Raw genomic sequence first — 17,689 nt, forward strand, 5'->3', positions numbered from 1 at the left:
AATCAACATTAAATAATAAGAAAACATGTGGGTCTTAGAGGTATACATGCTGATTGAGACAATTTGTTTAAGAATTATTTTAAAGTACTTTTTCCTCCACAGATTTCTTAAAGATCATTAAGCAGATTATAAGTTTTGAAGATTTAGATGAGGTTTAGGTGTTTTACAAACAAACAATAAAGTTAACTTTGCTTTTGTCCATGCTTTTGTCCATGACAATACCATTGCCTTATTGATATTGTACTTTACTGTATGCTTTATTGGTGAAATCTAATATAATCTGGTTAAAAAGTGAAAGAAATATGTCCATAAGGCCAAAGAAAAAAGGCGAAACATTTTATTTGAGAACGCCAGGATTCTGTGCCGAACTGATCTATATCAAGGAATACCACTTATGTAGAATTATTCTTAGGATTATCGAAAAAAAATCTGCACTTTTGAAAAAAATAGGGTAGGGTCTGTTGGAAAAAATCAGTGAGTCGGGTCAGTTGAAACAAACAATTTACGCCTAAGCCGAACCTTGTTTTTGAACTTTAAAGGGTAATGACAGTGAATAAAGGTAATAGGATTGAACAAGATTTCATCATAATGTACTTAATGATTTATAATCTACAGATATAAAGTCCATTTAACAAGCTTCTAAAAGGTATTTTCAATTGATACTTACAACTGAATTTGAAAGGTGTGTAGTCATAAAGCATTTAATCTACTTTATTGGAATCTTTCAGGAACAAAAGGTAATTTTTAGCTTGTCTGTTTTTCACAAAAAAAGGCATTGCATGAGGTCAAATGTGATGTGGCATCAACATGCAGGAACTTGATCCTTGGCCATAACTTAAAACATTTCCAAAAAACATTCAAGATTTTCACATGATACTTAATTTGCGTGCACATTGTCGTTGCAAGAGAAAATACACAAGGTGCACACATCAAGCTTTATATATTAATCAACAACGGCCATTAGGGTGTTCTCTTCATCATCTCTACACTTATTTTAGTTGCTTTTGAGTGTGTAGAACTGGGCGGGGGTGGGGATGGGGGGGACATAGACCTACCCTAGATTATCCTCAGTGTATGGCTCCTTGATACCATACTATTTTTTTTTAAGTCTTTGGATGTATTTTGAACTAATTTTTTAGGTTTTTTTAATTTACACTTAATATTCAAGAAATAATCTTTTCAATTGTAACTTAAATTATTTAATGAAATATTTTGAAATTACCCTTTGCGTGTTTTTTCAGCCATAACTTGAAATGATGTTTAGTAACTGACCCATGACATCAGTTGATTCATCACATTCATAAAATTATATTGGAAACACGTTAACATTATTAGGCTATAAAATTGGTTTTCGTGACTAACCAGTTTGTGAAATGTTATACATGGAATGGAAATATACCAAGGTTAGCTATTTAAAGCTTAAAACCTCATTCCTAATTTTGGTAATGTTTATTTATGATTGGGTTGTTTTTACAAAAATAAGAGGAAAATGGGTATTAGCCATTTAAAATATTAGTCAATTGCATTGTAGGTAACACAGTTTTTGTCTTTGTTTAATATAAAAGCTTGATTTGGTGTTGTTTTTTCATCTTTCAAACGTAATTTGTAACACATTGGTAATCACATAGGAAGTGTGCTAGAAGATATATATTATATTGAATCTTAAATTGGTTCAAGACACAGACACAAAAACTAGGTTCACCATATGCTTTTATTTGTTGATATTTTGAAACTTGATATTTTAAAATCTCTTTTTTCCAGGATTTTGTTACATGGTGTTTCCAAATAGCTGACGGTTTGAAGGATATTATATAAAGCCCAACACTTGGCTGGGGCCTGCAGAATTCTTCTACAGGTGAGCTGAGCATCTTTAAAGTGCAAGTTATTTCATCAAGTTTTCTTTATTGCCACAAGTGTAACAAATCACTGGTAATTTGTGTTTCTTTTCTTGTGATTCACAGCATTTTTGTGAAACACCGTGCACCATTTGCTTGATCAGTTCATGAAGTTTGAAATTTAAAACTTACAGTTTTTTTGTGAGTATTTGAATGCTAATGAAAATGAAGAATTAATACTATTGATACGTTAGTTCCTGAATATCCTAATAAGAAGGATGCAGAATGTTGGCGTCTCATTTCATGTTAGTGTTCATTATAAGGTAACTATGATGTATTAATTTCTAGAAATGTTATGTAGGAACTTGGTGTAAATTACTTATCACATAATTATGCTTGATAGATGTGAGACATTGAGGTCCTTTATATAGAAACCTGTGATTTGATTGTGTTACTTTCGTATAAGTGATCATATTGTTTTGTGAAAATGTTCCATTCGTTAAATAATATATGGGTGAATGCTGCCAAATGTATATCTAACCAGAGGGGCGAGGAGCGAAGTAACTAAGAAGGGAAAGAGGCTTAAAAATACTTTTGTTATTCCAGGAACCATCTCTCTGTAGTGTGTGGTCATTATGATTGCAAAAGTGGCATAAAAACAAAGGTAATTAATGATTGACGTCAATTTGTGCCCAAACATCTGTTAAACATATTGCTTAATAGCTAGATAAATTTGTTTCTAATGGTGGTTCTGTTGAGTAAGAATCTAGTGTCTCATTGTGGTTAGACTGTCTACAATTATTATGCCAGTAAAAATTACATTCCACCAATAGAAAGCATAGCAAGCCCTGGAAAAGTTTGGTAATTGTGCACCAATATTTTGTGGTAGCCCATGTGCAAATTTCTGTCTGTCTTTGGATGCTGTTGGTTGATATTAATTATGTCGGAGGGAACCATTGCCTACTGATACCTTGCTGCTTGGTCTTCGGTAACAATGTGAGGTGAATATGTGAAGTGCTGTGATATTTGTGGCATCCAGTGTGTACTGTAAATCTTGATGTGTTTTTTGCTGTGGATTTTCATGGATTTCATATTTCCTGGGGAAAGTTCTAGTGATGTATATGAGATAAGCAGATAGCCTTTTGTCTTGCCTTTTGGACTGGATTTAGGATGAAAGGGATTAAATAGAGGTCAGTCGTGAAGTAAGTAGTTCCTTGAACCGCGTCTAAGGTATATATCTTTTTCTGAGTTTTTATCATATTTTTCATGCTCAGTGTTTTGGGAAGATAACTGGCTGTGATGTTATGATACGTTATCACCAATTACACCACATGTTATAGTTTGTTTATGAATGGGTAATTACACTTTTAACTGATGATTAGATTTATTCAAATCTTTCATTCATACTGATTGCTATCATTAAATGAAAGTTATAGCTGTTATTTTCAGTTCACTATATATTTAATGACTACAAATGGTTATGAAATCTATACAAACAAGTTTCTGCAACAGACTCTAGCTGTTTTTCATTCTTGTTTATTTCAGTGTCTCTTTTGTCTGACTATTTTGAGTCATTTATAGCCATTTTTATTGTGATTTTTATTGTGATTTATTCCTTTTTTTCTCACAAATTTAAGGTTCAAACTCCCTGGTGTTTGTTTAAATGATCTGTCGAAGTACTTTCTAAGAGGATTGTTTGAGTAAACTTGCTGGAAAATGGCTCTGTTTTTGCCAAGATTTTACAAGAGGGTGTTTTTGAAATGCTGGTTTATGGTTTGTGTTGATTTACTGCCCAGTATAAAACAAGTGTGGTTCACTGACCTCATTAGCCAAATAATATTTTTACATTATAATGAAGCAATTACCTTGTTTTAATCAGTACAATAACCTCATATTCACCTGATATAACTTAATGTTCAAAAACTTCGTTAATTTATCAATGGAAGTCACAGATCATGTAACCTAATTAAAGAGTCAAAACCCTTCCACCACCAGCACAAAGCCTCTCTTTTATCATTATTATAGTTAAATAGACATATCAAGTTTATGCTCTTGCTGTTTTATAGTTTTTAGCTGGACTATTCGAAGAATAAGGAGAGCTATACTACTCACCCTGGCGTCGGCGTCGGCGTTGGCGTCACACCTTGGTTAAGGTTTTGCATGTAAGCACCTTTTAGTCATTATCTCAGTAAATACATCAGTTATTGCATTGAAACTTTGGATATGTATTCCCAACTATCTTACATACTAAATTAATGAAGTTAGATAAAAAATGTTTTAATATAATGCAAATAATAGGCCTTATTATTCGACTTAGAAATTCTGGTTAAGGTTTTGCGTGTAAGCACACATAGGAAAATACCTCAGCAAATACTTGAGGTATTGCATTGATACTTGATACAATGGTACTCAACCATCCAACCTACTCAGTTGACCAAGTAAGATAACTCTAGTTTGCATTTAATGCAAATAATTGCCCTTTATTATTCGACTTAGAAACTCTGGTTAAGGTTTTGCGTGTAAGCACACATAGGTTAATATCTCAGCAACTACTTGAGGTATTGCATTGATACTTGATACAATGGTACTCATCCATCCAACCTAATAAATTAACCAAGTTAGATAACTCTAGTTTGCATTCAATGCAAATAATTGCCCTTTATTATTCGACTTAGAAATTCTGGTTAAGGTTTTGCGTGTAAGCACACATAGGTTGATATCTCAGCAACTACTTGAGGTATTGCATTGATACTTGATACAATGGTACTCAACCATCCAACCTACTAAATTAACCAAGTAAGATAACTCTAGTTTGCATTGAATGCAAAATAATTGCCCTTTATTAATCGACTTAGAAATTCTGGGTAAGGTTTTGCATGTAACCACATTTAAGTAAATATCTCAGCAAATATATCATGTATTGCATTGAAACATTAGATATGTATTCCCAGATAACACTTTTATGAATATAATTCAAATTATGGGCCTTTATTATTTGACTTAGAATTTCTGGTTAAGGTTTTGCATGTAAGCACACATAGGTTAATATCTCAGCAATTACTTGATGGATTGCATTGAGACTTTATACAATGGTACTCAACCATCTACTTAAATAACCAAGTAAGATAACTCCAGTTTGCATTAAATTAAAATAATGGCCCCTTTTTCATTCGACATAAAAATTCTGGTTAAGGTTTTGCATGTAACCACTTTTAAGTCAATACCTCAGCGAATACATCATGTATTGCATTGAAACTTTACACACAGGCTCCCATCTATTTAACCTTCTTATTTAATCAAGTAAGATAACTCTATCTTTTATTATATATAATTTTTGCCCCTTTATTATGCGACTTAGAAACTCTGGTTAAGGTCTTGCATGTTAGCACACATAGGATTATATCTCAGCAACTATTTGATGTATTGCATTGAGACTTTATACAATGGTATTCAACCACCCAACTTAATGTAATAATAACTAAGTTAGATAACTGTATTTTGCAAATAATGGCCCTCTATTATTAGACTTAGAAATTCTCGTTAATAGTTTGCATGGAACTACATTTATGTTTATATCTCAGCACACCATGTATTGCATTGAAATCTAATCTAACAGTGATCTGTGCATGTTTCGCCAAAACTTTTCAATCCTTACATTGAAAAGCGGCGGAATAGTCGAGCGCGCTGTCTTTGTGACAGCTCTTGTTAATTGTCATGGCAGTTACAAGTTATCTGTTATAAGTTTTCTATCTAGCATCCCATACTGTTAAAAAACTTGACTTCAGACTTCAAGGGAATGATGGTTTAACAAGAGTTATGGTCCTTGACTAAGTAAAAAAAAAAAAAACGGTTTGAAAAATATTGCTCCAAATTTATTGTGTAACTTATATACACTTATGTTACTACCAAGAAATGTTGGTTAGTGTAAGCATGCTGTTGTGCACCTGCAATTTGTAAGACATTTCAATGTGTCTCACAAGAGTTATGGGGTACTCATCATGTCTGTGATAGCTCCAATTTTGTTTGTATCTTTTGACTATATGTTCTTCAGGTGTTAAAGCTTATCCTACTGTTTGGCTGTTCCCTCAAGTGTAAATGTTTTCTCTGGCACAAATGTTATATCAAAACTTTGATCCACTCACTCAGCTTCTCTTGCCATTTTTGAGCATAAGGCTTAAACCTACCTTTCTGTCAAAACTTTACCAATTTTTTTGTCGTCTTTATTTTCTTTTTTTTAGGACGTTTGTTACAATTATTCACTAGCTGCTTCTATTCTTTCACAAATCTTTGCTGGCTTGTTGGATGTAGACTTTGTGTGATGCAGTCAGGGGCATAGCTTTAACGAGCTTGATAAGCAGATCCATTCTTCACGGGGGGGGGTGGTGGGGGTCAGGGTTAAGGTGGCCTCCAGTGCTTACATGAAGCTACACCTCTGTCAGAGTAATGCACGGCTGATATGTACATTATAACTGACCTTGAATGTTGTTTTTGGTATTTAGAAGGAAGAAAGTTGTGGTATTTAGGAGAAAAAAAGTTGTTGTTCACTTTGAGAATGATGGGTAATACATATCAGCATTATTACTTATTTATGGTTGGTAATGCATTTTGGTGAAGGATGTTAAGCCATTCAGAGGAATGAAATAGTGAGGCTTTTTATTGGTGTGTATCTGTTATCAACTAAACCACCATTTCACTTGTTGTCGATATTTTTTTTCAAGTTTGAAACAGTTAAAATAAAAATAAACCCAAAAGAGCAGAATATTAGAATTTAGAGCATGATTACAAGTTTGAATGAATAAGAGACTACATTGTGGTTAACAGAAGAGGTGAAGAGGAGTGCATGAGTCATTTAGCCCTGTAAAGAGGTCTCAAGGGCTTAAATTATAATTTCCTGCTATTTGAGATTCCTGGTTAAGATTAAACAATTCATTAACATCAATAATATAGTGGTGTGTCTTGTCTGAAATATAGCATCTAAATCAATGCAATGCTCTGGAGTATCTTTATTATAATAGTGCATGTGAATTCTTAGAAAGTGGTTAGAATATTAAACAAACATAATAATTCTACTTTTCTAGGAAAATGGTTCATATTGTGTACTGACATGATATGTTGTTTATATTGTTTCATTTTGGATTTAATTTCCTCAAAGGTTCTCAGGATAACTGATATGTAAGTACAACAATGTCCTCATGTTTGAGATTTGTATTAGAACTAAATTAGAATTTTAGTTTAGCGTCACTTGAATAAATGCTAAATTATAACGATCTTGCTTCTGATTATCAACGTAGTTTATTTCTTGTTTTTCTTTTAATAATCACATCCGAAATGTTGAAAAACTACACCAATTAAGAATTGAACAAATTGAAAGAATTTAAGTTCCAACATATTTTATACTGTAGTTTAAATATACAATTTTTTTTATAAGATTCTTTTATTCCTTTTTGAGAACTATTTATGTAGATACTTCTTGATCAGAATGTCATAATCTTCTTTGTGTTCTGCTTAAGTTGAATATAAATAAACAGAGTTAATATTGAAGCTTATCAAGTATATCCAATGCAATCATTGACTTGTACATTATGAATAGACAGGTGGTTATAAAGCCTTTTTGGAGGTTTATACAAATATTTACTCTGTATGGAACATGAAGTGGTATGTGGTTATAAACATGTTATAATTGTATCAAAGTATTCATTTTCATGGTTTTTTTTAACTGTTTACTTAAATGATGTATTGGGTCGAATAGGAAGTTTAATAGTTATTTTTTTGGGAAACCTAAATATTTTCGGTTCAAACAGTAGAATAATTGATTTAATTCAATGGTAGGTATGGGAAAACCACACTGATTTCTTATGGCATCTTTAATTTCATCATTGCTAATCTGAAAATATCAATGGAGGGTTAATATATTACTAAAATATATGCTGCCTTTATGTTCATTGGATGAAAGTTAATGTGGGGGGAACTATTGTAACCTAATTACAGTGTTCACACATATTTTGCAGGTCTGTTTTACAATTTCATATGGTACAAAATGTTGACATAAAAGGCTGCTACAAAACTTCTGCTTACTATATACATGTACATATGCATCACAATAATGTTTGTTTTGTATCCTATGATACAGTTATTTGTTACCCTATTTCATTAAGGGTCCTGATTCAGTTTGTTAACTCTTATTTCCAGTTTTCCTCATACAGAATATCATTTTCCTGACTAAGCATGTTTTCTATAACAATGGCAGTGTAAGCTAGTTTTTTTCGTTTCCCCTGTGAGTCGTTTTTCAGCAATGCTTCTAGTGATAAATATAACAGTAAAGTCAGTTAAGAGGTGGAGTTTAAATGGATTGACAAAGCCCTCCAGACAATGTACATGGCCCACCATAGCTGGCTGAGTGGAGTTAATAGCTGTGTGTTCACAATCCTCAATTTTAAAAAAAATGATCCATTTTGTAAATTAGATTGCATCATTGCCTAATTCCTATCTTCTTTGCTGAAACCACCTAGGTAGTTCCATTGATGTCTGGAATATTAATTATAGCTCTTCCGAACAATGTTTTCTGAGTCATTTTCAAGCATTTCCGGGAGATTATTCCTCTTATAGCAAGATTTCCACAGCAGATAACTGACTGTGTTGCTTGTTTCCGGAAATGTTGAATATGTTATAAGGTCATCTGGCAGGGGTGAAGGTCACAATCATGGAAGAGCAACAAACCCATTCATAATACACAGGGTATATTATTGATGAGTCAGCCAATTTATAACCATGGTTATCTGTTATATAGTACAAATGTACTTATGATAAACAACAAAGCATCATCATATGTTCACTTGATTTGGGTTATCACAACAAGTTATTGGTTGGTAATTAAATATATGGAGAAAAAGAGAGATAAATTATATAATTTGAATATTGCAAGAGATAAAGTTTGAGAAAACAAACATGAAGGTTCATATTGACCCATCAGCATCAATATTTGACCAAGAAATATGAAGCCATGGTGTTCTTGGCGCAGTAAATTCCATTCAACAGAATATCACTGTTGCCAAGTATTTCCCTGATAAAGTACATGATCTGACCCAATGGCTCTCTGACATGGTGAAGGATGATTCATGGTGCATTTTAGGCTGGGTGATAGATTGTTTTGCCACATGGAATGTCATGGAAGCAGCCATGAGCTGTAATTTGGCTGCTGCTTCTGCTTTGGTCAGTTGCTTCTGTCCATCTATGGAACATTTTTTTATATTTTCAGTTCACATGAGTGACGGAACCAGCTCAGCATAGAGAATAGGAACCGGCTGAAATCAATGGAAAGTCATCTAGGATTGTGCTGCCTGATGTATTGAGTGTCAGCTTGGAACCAACCAACTACCAATGTAGACATTAATCCAGGTCTGTGGTGAAACTGTTGTGTCTGGCTAAGTTTTGTAGACTTGTAGACTTACATTACACAAAATTGCCCCTTGCTCATAACAACAAGGACTTATCTAGGAGCAAAGATCTCTTTCAGGAATACTTGTTTGGTCAAGTAGTTTGCTGCCGCCAATATTTCTTTCGTTAATTCACTAGCCCTTTATTTAGAGAGCTTCACATACATCATTTATTCATTAACACGCTTGAAACATATTCACAAAGAAACAAATGTAAATATCAATATCAGAACTTATCATGACAATTTCACCAACAAAATACATACATATCGCAAGCATCCTGCTGCTCTTTTCATATCTTCTCTTCATACTCCAATGCAAGACAGCAGTATTGTATAACTGTGGCGGCAATGTAACTAAGTAAGCAGTGCCCACAGCCGGCAGTATTATGAAACTACCCGGTGTCCGCAGTGCAGCACTTTGAACTCTGCAGCTATTTCAAAATGGGCAGAACCAGCAGCTTGCACCTGGCGCACCCCACCCCCTCCCCCCCCCCTACCAAGCCTCCAAAAAATAGTCCATGTTAACTTTTGATGTTAATATTAGTGAAAAAAGGAATAAAATAAGATGAGAATACTCTATTTCTGAATTGTATTGTTAATTTTTTTCTGGGGGAGTTCCCCATTACCCCTCTGCAAACATTTTAAACCATATAAATTTTATCTATAGGGTAGCAGGGTGCATGTCGAAAGTTTGCGCCCATAAGTTATGCCCCCTCTTATGTAGCTTCTTGGACCAACCTCTGATAGGTGTGTCAAATACAGACATCTAATAGGTGCAATGATGCAATTTAATACCCTGATGGGTAGGCTTAGAGTATCTTAGTAACTATTTACCCAAAATATGAAAAGTAATATGTTGATATCATGATGAAATCGATATGTGTTTTGATAAGCTTATAAGTGGTAAAGTTTTGGAGCACTCTGTAAAGGTCTTAATCAATGAATTATTAACATTATATATGAAACATTACTTAGTCATTCTATATTTGATATTGTCAAAGATCTAGCTCAACATTGGCATCAATTCATACAGTGCGGAATAAGGCTGTTTATAAGTTTATCCTAGTTTCGTGACCAAATGTGTTTTAAACATGTGTAATTTAAGTGATCATGAAGTATAAAGCTATAACATCCCTTCATTGATGTGTAAAAATATTGATTTAAAAAACATCTTTTTCATGATTTCACTGCTGAAGGTTACATGCTACCATAACAATTTCCTCTTGTATATAGATATTGCTTAAATTCCTATGCAGTAATCTCCCTTGGAGGGCAGTGACAAAGGGAGTTTTGAAAAACTTTCATTTTGAAGAATTCATTCAGAAGACATTGCAAGTTTCTTTATATTGTAAATGCTTAATATTTGCTTTAGTAATATCTTCCCAAAGTATTAATTCCATGTTGTTACCCCACTATGCATAATCATATTCCCCCATTTATTTACTCATTACAGTTAAATGAGTTCATTAGACCAAAATGCCATGAAAATGTTATCAGTATTATCAACAGCAATGTATTCCAATTGCTAATGTATGGTAAATAATTTTCTTTGAAGTAAATAAAAACTGTTTTACTGTTGAATCATTGTGCATTTTTGTTCTGCTATGCATATTTTTTTTTATCTTTGGATTCAGGTGCCATGTAGAGCAAGTTATATGGTAATCATAATAATTATAACCAGAAGTTATTTGAATATTCTTATATTTCCAGTGCTTTTTCTATAGTACCGACGGGTCCGACTATCGGACCCATTCCCAAAGCAAAATATAAGATATTTTTCCCAATCTTCAGAAAAAAATCCCAATCAAATATTATTTTTATTTTTTTTTGAAAGTCTTTTTACATGTACTGCACTGGTTCATTTTCAACATCCTAATAAATTATGTGATGTAAAGATTTATGATAATTGAACTCGGAAATCATATCACATTCAGATATCTGTATGAAATATTATCTGTCAATATTGATCAATTTTTTGCAATAGATAATTACACCCAAGGATTGATATTTCAGCCATTTTGGGTCTTTTAAAGGGAAATAAACTAATATAAAATTATTTCCAAATTCGCAGGAGACTAAACAGCTTTTTCATTTAACTGTAAAATTTCCCAATTTCGGCATTTTCACAACGCAAAATTTCCCAAAATGCCTAGGGTCTTTTTCCCAAATTGGGCAGAAAAAGCCCTGATTTCACTCTTACTGTGTAAGATTTTATTTAAGATCTTTATTTCCTTTAAAGCCGCACCCATTTTGTCGTATTACTGTCTACTGAAACTTGGATCATGTATCAGTTGTCCATAAACTCTCTTGTTGTTTTGCAGAGAAACTCAGGGGCTGTTTACATGAGTGATTTATTGAATGTGACACCTTTCTACTATGATTAGTGCCCTGATTAATTGGATCACCCTGATTCAGGTATTGATTATACAACTTCTCACTGTAAGCTTGATCTTGCAGTCAATTGGCCTTGACACAAAATGCCATAATAGCATTATCTTGAAAACAAATTCTAAATGATATGGTTTGCTACATACCAGGAGTAATTATTATAGGATACTGTTTGTTTTGTAAGATATTATCTTTTGGTTTTACTGATGAAGATTTGTGTATATTTCTTGTCCACCCCTTAGTCAGAACTACATGCCAGAAAGACCCACAGTTGATAGGACTATAGCAATTGCAGTAATACCAATAATTATACACATTAAACATATCATGGATTCCTAAGATAGCGTGTTCACCAATAATTGTTCATGTTCACCAATAATTGTTCGCTGTTGGTGGCTTATTGTTCTCTTTAGCAGCAGCTGTTGCCTTCTGCATGCGAGTCAGTAGCAAGTCAGTAGCGACTTGTATCGGAGAAAGTCACATGTTCTTATAACAGTTATTAGTTTCCATGTATTGAAATAAGTGATAGTTGGATTGAATAGATGAATTGTGTCACTGATTGTAGATATGGAGGATTATTCAGATGTTTAGATGCTGATCAGTATTGATTGCTGCAGAATGCAGTTTTCTTCTGGGAAAGATAATGGTCTGTGTACAGAGTAGTGTGTTGCTCAGATATTAAGGAAATATTGTGCTTTATAATTGGTAAGTATCGTGACTTAGAATGATCTTGTATAGACTAATGAATGCCAGGTTCTCCTGATTGTATCATATTTTTTTATTAAATTTTCAAAGTTAAATGTTAAATGTATTACACAGTTCCTTCACTGCCAAGTCCTGCATTAAATGGGATTAGATGGTCCATGTTGAAGGTTTAACTTCATCAGGTCTTCATTTATATTCTGTTTTAACTGCATCTTGTGCATTCAACTTCTTTTTGAAATAGTAGACCACATTCAATGTAGGATTTATTTTAGTGGCAAATGCAACATTTATTACCTTTTAAATAGGCACTCTGTATTCAATGGTGCAAAGCATAATATTTTAAAGTCTAGACTGAAAGTGTACGGGAAAGGGTGCAAACACATGAGTTACTTTACTGAATATTTATTGATACAGTTTTAAGCTCTACTGGCCAAAGGCCAGAAGAGCTTATGCGATGGTAATGTGTACGTAGTATGTGCATCCGTGCTTCCGTGCGGTCGTGCGTTCGTGCGTCTGTAAACAATTGCTTGTGAACACGATACAGTCTTCAGTTTTGATTGTATCTTGATGAAACTTGTACAGTATCTAGATATCCATTAGAGCTTGGTTCCTTTCGAAAACCAGCCAGATCCGCCCATGCATGCCTAGATCATGGCCCTTGATAGTATAAAAAAATGCTATTGTGTAAGCAATTGGTTGTGAACACGATACAGTCTTCATTTTTGATTGTATCTTGATGAAACTTGTACAGTATTTAGATATCCATTAGAGCTCGGTTCCTTTCGAAAACCAGCCAGATCCGCCCATGCATGCCTAGATTATGGCCCTTGATAGTATAAAAAAATGCTATTGTGTAAACACTAGCTTGTGAACACGATACAGTCTTCTGAGTTTTGATTGTATCTTGATGAAACTTGTACAGTATTTAGATATTCATTAGAGCTCGGTTCCTTTCGAAAACCAGCCAGATCAGCCCATGCATGCCTAGATTATGGCCCTTGAGAGTATAAAAAAATGCTATTGTGTAAACACTAGCTTGTGAACACGATACAGTCTTCTGAGTTTTGATTGTATCTCGATAAAACTTGTAAAGTATTTAGATATCCATTAGAGATCGGTTCCTTTCGAAAACCAGCCAGATCCACCTATGCATGCCTAGATTATGGGCCTTGAAAGTATTAAAAAATCAGTTGTGTGTAAACAATTGCTTGTGAACATGATACAGTCTTCAGTTTTGATTGTATCTCGATGAAACTTGTACAGTATTTAGATCCATTAGAACTCGGTTCCTTTTGAAAACCAGCCAGATCTGCCCACGCATGCCTGGATTATGGGTCTTGAAAGTATAAAAAATGCTATTTTAAGCTAAGTCTATTATTAGCCAAGTCTACATGAGCGAAGTCTATTTTTAGCCAAGTTTACACAATTGCTTGTGAAGGTTTGTTCAAATTATGCCCCTGGGGTCATTACTGCCCCCCCCCCACCCACGAAGATTGTCCCGCAAGGGACCAGTGCGGCAAATGCAAACAACCTCTGCGACATTGACGAAGCGAAGGCCCAGGGAAGAGTTCTCTTTTCTTTGTAAGGGACTCCACCCCCCCCCCCCCCCCCCCCTTGAATTGGGAAATGTTAAAAACCTTTTTGTCTGAAACCACTATGCAAATCCTTGCTATTTTGAACAAGGCTTTATTTTGTGGTCCACTACCATGGTTGTTCAAATTATGCCTCTTGGGTCAAAACTTGCACTGCCCTGGGTGTCACTATTTTCCTAGAGACTTATTTAAGAAATGTTTTCAAAATCTTCTTGTTTCACCCATACCTTTGATATTTGTTGTGGAGCATCATATGATGCAATTGAAAACATTTGAAATAATGCCCCTGGGGCAAAAGCTGGCCCCACCCCTTTTGACTTACTTATTAATTTTTAAAGCTACAGTAATGAAATTTTGACCATGTGAACAGTTTTGCAAACAAGCATTAATGTTGTCCTCGGATGTCCTTGACTTTTACCTTTGAGCGACTTTTTATTTTTAAAGCTACAGAAATGAAATTTTGACGATGGGTACAGTTTTGAAAGCAAATATTTTTTACCCTCAGATTACCTTTACTTGGCACATATTAAAATAGTTCATGCGACTAATCTGCTTACAACACTTCCTGTCCTCAGATGTTTAACGTGCAGCGTTTTCAGCTAACCCAAACACTAAAAGTGAACTATATATTTGTTGCCTATTACTCAAACGTACATGCTCTGGATTGAAAATGACCACAAGAGCCATGCCAGTAGAGCATAGGCCCTTTTGGGCCTCTTGTTTATTTCATTTTGTCATGAAATAGGTTATGCTGAGGAAAAGTCTAAATCCTTTTGAATGATTTTAAGTTTAATCATTTATCATACATGTTAATGTTACAAATTAGGTAATACCGTTATATGAAGCTTATTCTTGTATGATAAAATGAACTTTTTTACAGTTTTCTAAACTTAAGTGTTTACAAGTACTGTCCCAGAATGCCAACATAAGCATTCGGACCTTCAACCTCAAGTATATTTGCTTGACATTGAAGGCAAGAGATCATTCAAGTATGCGGCAGCATCCTCTTGGAGTTGTGATGTGTTGTTAATGATTGTATTGATCTCCTTCAGGTCCTTACAAAACCCTTTGTGATGCACTCACAGTTTGGTGAATCTCATGTATTGCTTGGAGAGAGAGGGGCCATTTGCATTTTGCATCCCTTAATGTTCATTTTTGACTCATACTTAGTCATCAAATTGATCGATTTCAGCTCATTGGGTTTGAATGTATTTTATTGCATGAAATACAAACATTTAAGAATCTGATTAGAAGCTTGAAGCTCAGTTATTCAGGATGTTTTTTGATTTGCTGTTATAAAGTTGATTCAATTTACACTGTGGTTTTTCAATAAGTTTTAATGAATGGTTCTGATGGATAGATAGATAGATAGATTGGTAAGCTGAAATTTAAAAAACATCTTCCTTCTTGCTTTGAATGAAATTATGTAGGGTATTATATGTAGTTTTATTTATTAAAATTGTATTACCCTTGATTCCACATGTTTCACAGTTGTTTAAGATTCATAGTAAATTAGAAGCTTTTAATTATTTATCTACCCATTTTCATTTCTATTATAGGAATTTTGTAATAGTGATTATAATGATTTCATCTTCCCCAAGAGAGAACTACCAAGCTGAGGAATTAGAATGTAGGGTTCCAGTCTTGAAGTATGAAACAGAGAATAGGTATTTGAGCTTCCAATTAGGAGTGTTGGTGGCTGTGGTTAGCTCCCAACTAGGTGGCTGTGGTTAGCTCCCAACTAGGTGGCTGTGGTTAGTTCCCAACTAGGTGGCTGTGGTTAGCTCCCAACTAGGTGGCTGTGGTTAGCTCCCAACTATGTGGCTGTGGTTAGCTCTCAACTTGGTGGCTGTGGTTAGCTCCCAACTAGGTGGCTGTGGTTAGCTCCCCATTAGGTGGCTGTGGTAAGCTCCCCATTAGGTGGCTGTGGTTAGCTCCCCATTAGGAATGTAGTGGCTGTGATTAACTCCCCAGGAAGGATGTAGACAAAAGGATTGCTTAATATAAATAACGGACCTATAAAGTCAATGATATATGCATGACCATAAGATTGACTTAATTTGCATATTGAAAATCTGATAATCTCAGGAAAGTGAAGACTTGGTCATCAGTTGGTCCAAAGGTAGATTCCAGGGTCAAAATATAGAACAATCACTCAGGTTCCAGATAAAAGCTTCCTAGAACCATCACAGTCCTTTTGTTGAATGGTCTTACATGGACATAGCGGAAGGCCTGTCTCATACCATTTTATTATGCAGATTTTGAACAGTAATGTTTTAAGATGGAAGAAGAGACATACACGCCAGGGGGGATCGTGGTATATGTCACAGGGGACGTAACTTTGGTGCACAACCTTTTCACATTCATCCCTACCTCAGAATCAGATTTGAAATGGTTCAAAATGTTAGCAGGTGGTTTAGTGGTACTCTCCAAAGAAAGTTTGAGCAACTTATGGTGCATTTTGAGGGCTTAATTACTTTGCAAGATCCCCTTATCGGGGCATCCCCTTTCCATCTACATGTCAAACAAAGTCATTTAAAGAGATAAAGCCAGTGCACCACTGAATTTTTCTTTGCCTAGTTATAAAACATAATGGTATCTTGTGCAGAATGCAGATGTTCAAAATGATAGAATAAATAAACTACTAACTGTTGCCTTTGCACAAGATATTGCGTCATTACGGGGATATATTTCGTGGAAACCAACGCGGTGGTACATGTATCACCATGTTCATCTGCATCCTGCGTAAAACTTCTGAAAAACATGCATGTGGCATGTGAGGGTAAACAATCTCATCCCCAACACTTGATAATTGGGTGGCAAGAATATTAAGTGTATTAAGCATTTTAGGAAATATGTAAAATTGATGCTAAAGGGCTTTCACACCTTTAGTGTGAGTTTTTCATGCATCTTTTTTGGAAGAGGAGAGGTTATTGTTAGTGTCAGAACTAGTTAAACAAAATTGGCCATTGCGCAGGGTTTGTTTAAATCTAATTTGTTATGTATGTTACTATATATTACTTAAAGATTTCGGAAAATTACAATGAAAGTGACTGGGGTCAATCATGAGTTCAAAGTTCACAGCGCATGGTTGAAGGCCTTTTTGCCTTGTTTTCTTGTGGAAAATTCTCCTAAACATCACTAGCTATTTTAATCATCAATAATAAATATCATATTATTGCACACTTCATTGTATTCAATATATTAATTATTCACACAAGTTTAACAAGGGCATTCTAAATTTAGATTAGTGCGAATAAGTTGACAATATCGTCTGAAAATTTTCACAGCATAATTTTAGGAGTATGAACCAATTGATTTGTAGACTAGAGGTTGTAAGTTTGTACAAGAATAAAGAAATAGCTTTTATAAAATTGAAAACAGCTACAGTAGAACACCGCTATTTCGAACACCGATAAACCAAATTAATTAGTATTTCGAACTCTTTTTTTCGGTCCGCATTTTTTTCCTTCTTTATTCAATGTAAAAATTAATGTTTAAACCGAACTTCACTATTTCGAATAAATCAATTTTTCGAACTAAATATTCGGTCCCAAATATGTTTTTCACGTGTATTTATCAATCTTTATTTTGAATTCGAAACTGCACTAAAAATAGTCGATGTAATTTTTGAATCCGCTAGCAGACGACCCATGCTCCTTGCTTTGTTGTGTTTTCACACCTACGCTGACATCGGCGTGACAGACCAATTAACATCATAATAAGGTGCAATT

At 34.3% G+C, this 17,689-nt stretch overlaps 1 protein-coding gene across 10 annotated transcripts in view; it reads left to right on the forward strand.

Moving 5' to 3' along the window:
- The first annotated feature begins 1,426 nt into the window (after positions 1-1,426).
- LOC128205440 (G protein-activated inward rectifier potassium channel 3-like) overlaps positions 1,427-17,689 on the forward strand; it is a 42,819-nt gene continuing 26,556 nt past the window's right edge. The window contains exons 1-5 of one of the 10 annotated variants that reach the window (XM_052907127.1): positions 1,427-1,527; positions 1,762-1,855; positions 2,442-2,499; positions 9,091-9,230; positions 11,592-11,685. The gene's annotated coding sequence lies outside the window, so the exon portion shown is untranslated. Of the gene's footprint in view, positions 1,528-1,663; positions 1,856-2,441; positions 2,500-2,830; positions 3,066-6,794; positions 7,008-9,090; positions 9,231-11,591; positions 11,686-12,136; positions 12,364-15,250; positions 15,332-17,689 lie in introns of those variants that run through there. The other 9 variants (XM_052907075.1, XM_052907100.1, XM_052907091.1 and 6 more) reach the window with 9 other exon arrangements.

The sequence above is a fragment of the Mya arenaria genome, chromosome 2, assembly GCF_026914265.1.
Source record: "Mya arenaria isolate MELC-2E11 chromosome 2, ASM2691426v1".
Classification (NCBI taxonomy): domain Eukaryota; kingdom Metazoa; phylum Mollusca; class Bivalvia; order Myida; family Myidae; genus Mya; species Mya arenaria.